The sequence below is a fragment of the Nanorana parkeri genome, unplaced genomic scaffold (assembly GCF_000935625.1).
Source record: "Nanorana parkeri isolate BGI_ZX_2015 unplaced genomic scaffold, ASM93562v1 scaffold2346, whole genome shotgun sequence".
NCBI lineage: Eukaryota > Metazoa > Chordata > Amphibia > Anura > Dicroglossidae > Nanorana > Nanorana parkeri.
In genome coordinates, this window is record NW_017308614.1 from 127543 (window position 1) to 139180 (window position 11638).

The following is an 11638-nucleotide window of genomic DNA, read 5'->3' on the forward strand; positions in this document are numbered from 1 at the left end:
ATATTTTAAAAAATATATTTTTTACCTGCTCTATCACAGGTTTTGATATGCATACCCCAAGGAGGCACACAGCTAGGTGAGGGCACAGCCTGGAGCGAGCACGTACAGGTGTCTCATCAGCACAGGGGATGTGGGAGACTAGCAGTTCGGAGATAACTAGAAAACAAGGTAATAAAGTGTAAACAAAAGTAACATAACTTTAAACCCCCTTCCAGCACTTCTGGCTGATACCTTCTCTTATATTAAGGTAGTCACGGAAAAATAAAAAATGACACTAAACTCAGGAATTCAATTTCAAAGTTGCGTTCAAGTACCTTAACTATTAACAAAAATGTATCTTAAAAGTAGCCACCCTTCTGGAGGGTGTCTGCTTTTGTTCCCCATGGTCCCTGTGTGTGTTATATAGTAACCGCTCCAAGCTCGCCCCCTTGATGGACTACAATCTCAATACAAATTAGTAAACTAAACACGAGATTTTAGTCCATCACAGGAGTGAGCTTCAAGCGGTGGCTACTTTACAACACACACAGGAACCACGGGGAACAAAAAGTAGCCACCCTCCACAAAGGACAGGGTCAGCACCAATTCAGAGATGAGTTGAGGATCAGGCCCAGCGCTACCATATAGGCAGGTCAAGCAACTGCTTGACAGCGCCAGCGGGGGGCGGAAAAATGCGACTGGCCGCAAAATGGGCGCAGCGGCTCTGATCACACCTGTCAGCGCTCCCTCTCTCGCCTGCCGGCCGCTGCAGCTTCAGAACAGCCAGGAAGAGAGAGAGGGAGCGCTGACAGGTGTGATCAGAGCCACCTCTCTGAGCAGAGGAGCAGGTATCTTCCCGTCCCCCCACCGCCAACCTTGCACGCTGGGTCGAGTAGAAAGTGAGAGGAGAGCTGCACTCGCAGCCCTTCCTCTCAGCTGTCACAGGAGTTCTAGTGTGTGCTAGAACTCCTGTATTGGAGGTGACAAGTTCAATAAAGAGAACCTGTCACCTCCAAATGCTATCACACAGGGGCTTGTTAGCTAGCTCCTGTGTGATAGCAATAAAGTTAAGTGAAAAAAATAAAAAATTGATTACGTCACACCCTGACTTCTGTACTGTGCGTCACACCCTGACTTCTGTACTGTGCGTCACACCCTGACCTCTGTACTGTGCGTCACATTGCTGACCAAAAATGCTCTTTCACCTGTGTAGGCAAAAATCCTTGCACTGGCCCTGTTGAGGATCTACAGCCGAGTGATACTAAAATAAGATACATTTTTGTCACTTTAACTATTTGGGCATATTTCTGCTACTCTCCATGATTATACCCCGCTTAATTTCACCCCTTTACTATTTACATTTAAAACTCAATGCCCGAGGTATAACTACAAACTTTGGGGCTGTCTGGCTAACTCTCTCTGTAGCGACTGGCAGTGTCAACTGTGACAATGTGTGTCAATGATCTTAACATGAAATATGTATCAAGGACAGGCAGCAGGAGAGCTGCAAGCATATTTAGTACACTACTAAGGAGCAGTGCGGGGGACAAAAGTTATAGTAGCACTAATAATAATAACAACCATAATGATAATTTATATTATGAGAAAATTATTCATGCTCTTGCGCACACTTACTCTTCAACCCTAATACTTCTTTAAACTCTAGTATCATTAAACTTTTTTTGTGAAACCACAAAAACTCTGGGACGTGTGACAGCATTAGGTATACAGGGTTCATTTCAGTCTGTAGCAGAATTTCAGAGGACAATAAATCTGAGTTCTGACTTCAGCCCTTCTATACTGGAAACCTCACAGTTTAGCTTCCCTAATCTGCACCCCTAATGGGGCCCTCCTCCTACCCCAGGCCTTATAACAGCTGCAAGGGCTGCTATGGCTGTGTTTACACTGCTGCTCGATGCAATTCCTAGTGCGAACTGCCCAAATCTATTGTGGGTCAAACAAATTTACGTAAGATGAACTGAATACCTCAGTTTTAATACTTCCTTCACAATTCTCCCTGCTGAGTTCCTCTTAAGTGTTTCCAAAAATTTAATGGCATTTTCATGGATCTTGAATTAATTCTTGAATAGAAAAAGAGATTACCTAGGATTAGACTAAAGGTACTCTAACACACCAAAGACTCAGGGAGCCTTTCAGCCCAGAATCAGTGGCAGTATTTCATGGCTTTACAACTTCAACATATAGCTGGCTGGGAGCGACTTGCCCTACACACAGCCTCATTCAGAATATTTTCACACCTGTTTCAGGTAATAAATCCTTTACATGTTTTATATACTTTTAAAAACGTAAAAGCCTACTAACTACCACACTTGCACACCCTTATACTGATTGGGAAGGTCTACACAACAGCAAAATTCTTGCTCTGAATCTCTAGATATACCTGGCAAAACCTCATATGGTCCAATGAGCTCCTTCCCTGATGCTACAGGGATTTCAGAGATGGGCTGAAGTTGGTATATTTACCATACCTCATGTTTAAACTTACCTCATGCTGGTATAAAATAATTGCTGTTTTAAAGCTTTTCAGCAGTTACAAACTGACTCACTGCACATGAGATGGAGAGGATGTGAGAATGAATGCTGAGGCACTCCTGGGGGACTGTGTGAGCTGTTATTACTGGGCATTGTGAGAACTGTGGGTACTTCTGGACACTGAGTATTAACGGGTAATGTATTACTGGACACTGTAAGTACTGCTGGGTACAGTGAGTATTGCTGGGCACTGAGAGTACTGCTAGGCACAGTGAGTGTAATGTGAGTGTATATGAAGAGGAGTGCTCACACTGTAGATCCTGTCTCTATCCTGGATAACCCCGATGCTGTTCCTCCTGCCTCACCCCTACACAAGTGTAATGGACTGGCCCACTCTCACTCGACCTGCTGGGAATGTTGATGTTCCTCCACATTCCACTATGACTAGGAAGAGGGAATTCCCTATTAATACGGGCCCAAGCCTGCAAGATTGCATCGGCTCACAAACCATGATACAGATACCGGGCAAGCGGAAATATGGCACATTTCAGCAATTTGCACAGCTGTCAGATACACATGCTAAACAGTCCAAGAATGCCTTTGTGAGAGATACACTGCGGAATAAACCTTCTATACCAGTCCAGGTATATACAGAAGGCTCTGATAGCCTGGATAATGTAATGAGACTGTGAGTACTAAGACACAATGAATGAAAAGCCCTAAAAATATACTGAAATGTATATTCAGAGCCTACGATTTAAGATGTCTATTCTGCTGTACATAATCAATTAGAAAAAGACCCCGGGTGTGGATTATGAGCATCACACCCCGGAAAATACTTGCAAAAAGAATATAGTTTCTAGAATTTATAGTCCAGACACAGTAGAAAACGGGGGCTTTGAATTGACACTCATAAACTCAATTGATAGAACAGCACTGTTGATAAAATTATCTCAAATGTATTGGTGTAATTGCATTAAAAGAAAAACTGTAACAAAAAATATAAAAAGGAGGTTAAGAAAAAAATCAGAAGCACATACATACATGTGAGCCCATAACTTTATCACTATATCCACATATTTTACATTAATTCCATTTGTTTCCAAATGTTCACGTTTTTTGTTTCTTTTGCATTATGGATGTTAAAAAATAAAGGTATACCGTATTTTTCCGTCTATAAGACGCCCCCATGTATAGGACTTTTCTTACCCAAAATTCAGAAATCAATATTTTCCATTCTCTTTTGCATAACTGATTACATCCAGTTTAAATTTTGCAGAGTAAGACAGCCGATTCCTGGTATTGGTATTTACCGGGATTTTTTTTTGCTTTCTGACATTTTATGGGCTCAGAATGCTCCGACATTACCGCTCCCCGTTACATCTGGGCACTGGCTACAGGCTCTCCGCAGCATCAGCTGACGTCGGGTACATAAGGCTCATCATTTGAGGAAACCTGTTAGCTTGTCTCTGCAATTGGAAGTTTCACTCGTGAGGCTAGTTTGCAGAGGTATCGGCAGTTTCGCAACCGCGGTCTCATCTCGGCCCCCCGTGTATAAGACGCCCCTCCATTTTTAGGTAAATATTTTTATGAAAAAGTATAGTCTTATACACAGAAAAATACAGTAGTTCTTGAAGGTCCTGATTCTCGACGTATTTTTACATTCAAGCTTTTTCAGGAGAAGGGGTTTACTGAAAATAAGGTTTTGGTAGAATATCATGAATAAAAGCATAAGAATGCAAACCATATGCAAAACCTTATTTACGGATGTTAAACTTGCTTTGCAAAAAATTGCTTATAGTTTGTTAAAAACTAACGATATTGAAAACAGATTATGTCATAATAATCTGTGTGTTGTGGGGCTACCAATGCTCATTGAAGGAAAACATTTAGATTTTGTCAAAAGGCTGCAAAAGGCTTGTTGGCCAAGAGCATTTGTCTTCTGCATTTGCTGTGGAAAGGGCTCCATCTCGCCCTCTCCCACCAGGAAACTCTCCCAGGCTTCTGCGTATTAGATTAGTAAATTACAGAGATAAAGTATATATTTTCCGCAGAGTACGGAAATTGAAGAGATAGCTTTAGCTGGATCTAAAAACATGTTTTTCCTGGATTTCTCTCTTTTTATACTTTCTTGGTGTTCACCTGGCTGGATTGGCAGCCTAAATGTCAGAATAAAACTTAAATGAATGGAATATCTCCAGTAGACGAGCGGGAACATTTTTATAAGTTTGTTGATGTAATAATTTTTTTATGGATTATATATGCCTTCTTTTTGTTTTCTTTTTTTTTTTTGTCTTCTATTGTTGTTTTTCTGTTGTTGCTGTTTGTGTTGTTAATTTCTGTACAGCCTCATCGACTGGGTGGGAGTAGCCGACATGTATAAACACTAGAGTTGCACTGAAATTGAATTTTCAGACGGAACCTGAAAATAAAAAACTTGTCAGGCTGAAACTGATAATTATTTTTTGTCTAACCTTTTAAAAAAAAAAATCTATATTATTTTTATTTACAGTATTTTTTTTTACTTTACTGTCAGGGGCTCTATGGAAATATTAAGGGTCTAAACAGACCCCTTTATATTTCCCTTTTGAAATAGAAATGGAGATTGAGGACACAGAGTCCTCAATCTTTTTCAGTAGCCCCTGTTATGAATGAACAGGAAGCCTCTATACTGAGTGCTCCTATCCATTCATAAACTGTGGATATAGTATACGTTGTTATGTCCACAATCATTCATGAACAGGAAGTGATGTAGAGTACACATACTATGCCCTCAATTATTTACAAGCATTGAGCGATCAGTTCTGATCGCTGAGTGCTTCTATCCATTCTCCATCCTGACTTGCTGTCACAGGAGGCTGAGAGGATGGTGCGGGGAGGAGAGCTCAGCCTCTTGTGACAAGGCTGACAGCTGACTCCACCGCTCACCATCCTGATCTGCCTGTCACAGGAGGCCAAGCGGGACAGTGCAGGTGGAGAGCTCGGCCTCCTGTGACACCACCGCTGACATCGCTCTCCTCCCCGCCCCCACATCACTGGAGTATAAGGTAAAATTGTTTATGTCTGTTTATGTTCCTTCTGCTTCTATGAGTGTTGTTTGGGATACATTTAAAGCCTATATGAGTGGACTATTTGTCAAATAAACCAATCTGCTATAACATTATGACCACCTGCCTAATATTGAGTAGGTCCCCTTTTGCTGCAAAAACAGCCCTGATCCGTTGAGGCATGGACTCCTTTAGAAGGTATGCTGTGGTGTCTGGCACCAAGCCATCAGCAGCAGATTGTTTAACTCCTGCAAATTGCAAGGTGGGACCTTCATGGATGGGACTTGTGTTTTCAGCACATCACACAGATGCTCGATTGGATTAGGAGCTGGAGAATGTGGAGGCCAAGTCAACAAATCAAATTCGTTGTTGTGTTCCTCAAACCATTCTTGAACCATTGTTGCAGTATGGCAGGCACATTATCCTGCTGAAGGAGGCCAATGCCATCAGGGAATACCGTTTCCATGAAGGGGTGTACTTAGTCAGCAACAATGTTTAGGTAGGTGGTACGTGTCAAAGTAACATTCACATGGATTGCAGGACCCAAGGTTTCCCAGTAGAACATTGCCCAAAGCATCACACTGCCTCCTCTGGCCCTATAGTGCATTGATGCCATCTCTTCCCATAGGTAAGTGACACACATGCACCCGGCCATCCACATGATGTAAAGAGAAATGTCATTCATCAGACCAGGGCACCTTCTTCTATTGCTCTGTGGTCCAATTCGGATGCTCAAGTGCCCAATGTAGGCTGACACGGGTTAGCATGGGCATCCTGACATCTCTGCAGCCTCATACGCAAAAAAAACACAAATGCACTGTGTTCAGACACCTTCTATTGGAAGCAACATTAACTTTTTCAGCAGTTAAAGGTATAGTAGCTCTTCTATTGACATACTTTGGCGCACTCTAGCGCAGCATGGATTTGTGCATTGAACCAAGCGAATTTCCATAACAATCAGTATTATTAAGAGCGATACTAGACAGAAGGATTATATAGCTCGTCAAGCTGTTGCAGATAAGGAAGCAGCCTTCATTTTAAACTCCTCGGTAGGCTTTCATTGGTATTGGCTAGAAGCTTAGCAATATCTTGAGACATGTACTTCGCATGCAGCAGAGAAAAATGTTTCTTTTGGGCTGAGGTAAACTTGTTGCACAGGTGCCCCACTATAGTTTGCAGAGGTATCGGCAGTTTCGCAACCGCGGTCTCATCTCGGCCCCCCGTGTATAAGACGCCCCTCCATTTTTAGGTAAATATTTTTATGAAAAAGTATAGTCTTATACACAGAAAAATACAGTAGTTCTTGAAGGTCCTGATTCTCGACGTATTTTTACATTCAAGCTTTTTCAGGAGAAGGGGTTTACTGAAAATAAGGTTTTGGTAGAATATCATGAATAAAAGCATAAGAATGCAAACCATATGCAAAACCTTATTTACGGATGTTAAACTTGCTTTGCAAAAAATTGCTTATAGTTTGTTAAAAACTAACGATATTGAAAACAGATTATGTCATAATAATCTGTGTGTTGTGGGGCTACCAATGCTCATTGAAGGAAAACATTTAGATTTTGTCAAAAGGCTGCAAAAGGCTTGTTGGCCAAGAGCATTTGTCTTCTGCATTTGCTGTGGAAAGGGCTCCATCTCGCCCTCTCCCACCAGGAAACTCTCCCAGGCTTCTGCGTATTAGATTAGTAAATTACAGAGATAAAGTATATATTTTCCGCAGAGTACGGAAATTGAAGAGATAGCTTTAGCTGGATCTAAAAACATGTTTTTCCTGGATTTCTCTCTTTTTATACTTTCTTGGTGTTCACCTGGCTGGATTGGCAGCCTAAATGTCAGAATAAAACTTAAATGAATGGAATATCTCCAGTAGACGAGCGGGAACATTTTTATAAGTTTGTTGATGTAATAATTTTTTTATGGATTATATATGCCTTCTTTTTGTTTTCTTTTTTTTTTTTGTCTTCTATTGTTGTTTTTCTGTTGTTGCTGTTTGTGTTGTTAATTTCTGTACAGCCTCATCGACTGGGTGGGAGTAGCCGACATGTATAAACACTAGAGTTGCACTGAAATTGAATTTTCAGACGGAACCTGAAAATAAAAAACTTGTCAGGCTGAAACTGATAATTATTTTTTGTCTAACCTTTTAAAAAAAAAAATCTATATTATTTTTATTTACAGTATTTTTTTTTACTTTACTGTCAGGGGCTCTATGGAAATATTAAGGGTCTAAACAGACCCCTTTATATTTCCCTTTTGAAATAGAAATGGAGATTGAGGACACAGAGTCCTCAATCTTTTTCAGTAGCCCCTGTTATGAATGAACAGGAAGCCTCTATACTGAGTGCTCCTATCCATTCATAAACTGTGGATATAGTATACGTTGTTATGTCCACAATCATTCATGAACAGGAAGTGATGTAGAGTACACATACTATGCCCTCAATTATTTACAAGCATTGAGCGATCAGTTCTGATCGCTGAGTGCTTCTATCCATTCTCCATCCTGACTTGCTGTCACAGGAGGCTGAGAGGATGGTGCGGGGAGGAGAGCTCAGCCTCTTGTGACAAGGCTGACAGCTGACTCCACCGCTCACCATCCTGATCTGCCTGTCACAGGAGGCCAAGCGGGACAGTGCAGGTGGAGAGCTCGGCCTCCTGTGACACCACCGCTGACATCGCTCTCCTCCCCGCCCCCACATCACTGGAGTATAAGGTAAAATTGTTTATGTCTGTTTATGTTCCTTCTGCTTCTATGAGTGTTGTTTGGGATACATTTAAAGCCTATATGAGTGGACTATTTGTCAAATAAACCAATCTGCTATAACATTATGACCACCTGCCTAATATTGAGTAGGTCCCCTTTTGCTGCAAAAACAGCCCTGATCCGTTGAGGCATGGACTCCTTTAGAAGGTATGCTGTGGTGTCTGGCACCAAGCCATCAGCAGCAGATTGTTTAACTCCTGCAAATTGCAAGGTGGGACCTTCATGGATGGGACTTGTGTTTTCAGCACATCACACAGATGCTCGATTGGATTAGGAGCTGGAGAATGTGGAGGCCAAGTCAACAAATCAAATTCGTTGTTGTGTTCCTCAAACCATTCTTGAACCATTGTTGCAGTATGGCAGGCACATTATCCTGCTGAAGGAGGCCAATGCCATCAGGGAATACCGTTTCCATGAAGGGGTGTACTTAGTCAGCAACAATGTTTAGGTAGGTGGTACGTGTCAAAGTAACATTCACATGGATTGCAGGACCCAAGGTTTCCCAGTAGAACATTGCCCAAAGCATCACACTGCCTCCTCTGGCCCTATAGTGCATTGATGCCATCTCTTCCCATAGGTAAGTGACACACATGCACCCGGCCATCCACATGATGTAAAGAGAAATGTCATTCATCAGACCAGGGCACCTTCTTCTATTGCTCTGTGGTCCAATTCGGATGCTCAAGTGCCCAATGTAGGCTGACACGGGTTAGCATGGGCATCCTGACATCTCTGCAGCCTCATACGCAAAAAAAACACAAATGCACTGTGTTCAGACACCTTCTATTGGAAGCAACATTAACTTTTTCAGCAGTTAAAGGTATAGTAGCTCTTCTATTGACATACTTTGGCGCACTCTAGCGCAGCATGGATTTGTGCATTGAACCAAGCGAATTTCCATAACAATCAGTATTATTAAGAGCGATACTAGACAGAAGGATTATATAGCTCGTCAAGCTGTTGCAGATAAGGAAGCAGCCTTCATTTTAAACTCCTCGGTAGGCTTTCATTGGTATTGGCTAGAAGCTTAGCAATATCTTGAGACATGTACTTCGCATGCAGCAGAGAAAAATGTTTCTTTTGGGCTGAGGTAAACTTGTTGCACAGGTGCCCCACTCACAGCAACCTAAGGTATTTGTTGGTGCCATCAAAGATCCTAATGATTCCGTACACACTGATCAGGAACAGATTTTGGCTGTGTTTCAACTAGGGATGCACCAATATATCGGCCGCCAAAACATTTCGGCCGAAAGTGCAATTTTTCTGCCGAAATAGCAGTGCATCTGTTTTTTCTCTCCTCCCCACTGGGCGCTGCTCTTTGTCCTAGCGGGTAGGAGAGAAACTGTCACAGGAGGCCCAAGCGCTGCAGGAGGAGAGCGCTGTGAGCAGCCGGTGGGGGGGTTGTTGCGCAGTCTCACGTCCTTCAAGTCTATGTGTCACTCGGGAGCACCAACTAGACATTCTTTGTCCTGGTTGCATAGACAGCTCTGCTCACCACCCGCAACGTATTGCCCTCCTTTTGTTGAGCGGTGGGAATCTGAGTTGGGTAGGCCTTTTTTACGAAGCAACAGAGGAGTACGGTCTTGTACCTAGCTCACAGATCCTCCATGGCATGTAAATACCAGGAACAGGGTTATAAGATACTGACCCGATGGTACCAAGTCCCGTATGTCCTGCAAAAAAATCAACTGCTCGGTCCCGTCGACCGGTTGGAGGTGTAGTCAGGCTCCTGGCACCATGCTTCATGTTTTTTGGTCATGCACTAAAATACGCCCTTTCTGGAACGCGGTGAGGTCGATTGTCAACCAATTGGTGCTCGAGGCACTACCAGACGACCCGGCGGTCTTTTTACTACATATGACCTCCGCTACAACCAAACGATACAAAAAAATCACTGACCATGCACATGTTGAATGCGGCTAGGTCGTGTATAATTCTGTTGTGGACAACTATGGTTTGCCATCATGGACAACATATATTGTATGGAAGACCTGTCAGCCTCTATGCATAACGAGGAAGAAAAGAACGCTTCCGCTTTGTCTGGATGGCGTGGATTCACTTCAAACATTCCGCTGCCTATGTGAATGCGATGGGGAGGACACCGAACGCCAGTTGGGTGATGGGTGAGAAGGTTCTCCAGGTCCGCACGACACCAGGGCCACTGAGGTCTGGCTTCCACATGGCCTAACTTTCTATCTTTCTTCCCCATCTTCTCCTTCTCTGCTCTCTATCCTTTGTCTCCACAGCTCTGTGATATGTAGTGGTCCGGGAGATACCATGTACTAGTGGGCAACTCCCCACTCTCTTACGAGGTATGTCAACTTACAGGTTTAAATGCACACTCTATGTACGCAGAATGAGAGGGGTGGGTGCGTCCCATGATTAGTTTTACGCTTGCCTGTTATAATGCCATTATGGCTCGTTTACGAGCTGATCGTGTTACGAGATTGCAGAAGTGTACAATTATATAGTCCGTCATAGCATCTTACTCACCTGGTCATTCCCAACCCTGCGGGACAGGGGCTAACAGGGGCTAACCAGCATTCGCCACCCGCAGGGGTCGGACATACATACTAGATAGATGGGTCTCGGGGGGGTTGTTAATAGTACCCTCTCTTATAGATGTGACTTTAAACGAGACATGTTATCTTAATAACTACGTTAAGTATGTTAATGACGTATTGTCAGTTTGTTTTCTTTTTGATCTCACAAGTATTATAATGTTATATCTTGCGAACATGCAATGTACCACTGTCTGCAATGATTTGAACCAATAAACGAAGTACTGAAAAAAATAATAATAATACTATGTCAAAAAAGAGGCCTCATGGATATTGGCGGCTCGGAGGTGACTGTGGATTGTGCTTTATATGGCTCCTTTTGGAATTCCACAGTTTTAGGTGTATGTCCGCTTATCACCTCTATCCCATCATTCCTTGGGGGGCCTCCTATGTCCTCTGTACGCTTGGATCTTGGGCTCCTGTCCTCCTGGTTCGATCGGGCACACACGGATTGCTCTCTATATAGATCTCCTCCATTTCCTGAGGAAGGGCTTGGAGCGTGAAACACGTTGAGAATTATTATTCCTGTTCAAAGAAGAGGCAGTTGAGTGCTGTATGATCAAAAGAACATGTCATACCATTTATGTTTGTTATGGTTGCTTGGCCTCATTATGTAATCCTGGAATAGTTTCTTTGGAGATAAGATTGTTTTCTTGAAGTGTGCACATACTAATCATGTTTTTAAGTATTTTTAACTTTTGTATAATAAAGAACTTTTGATTGATTATGTTGTAATTTCTTGGTTTTGTCACTTGGTGCCTTAAAGGCCCCACTTTCCCCCCTCTTTT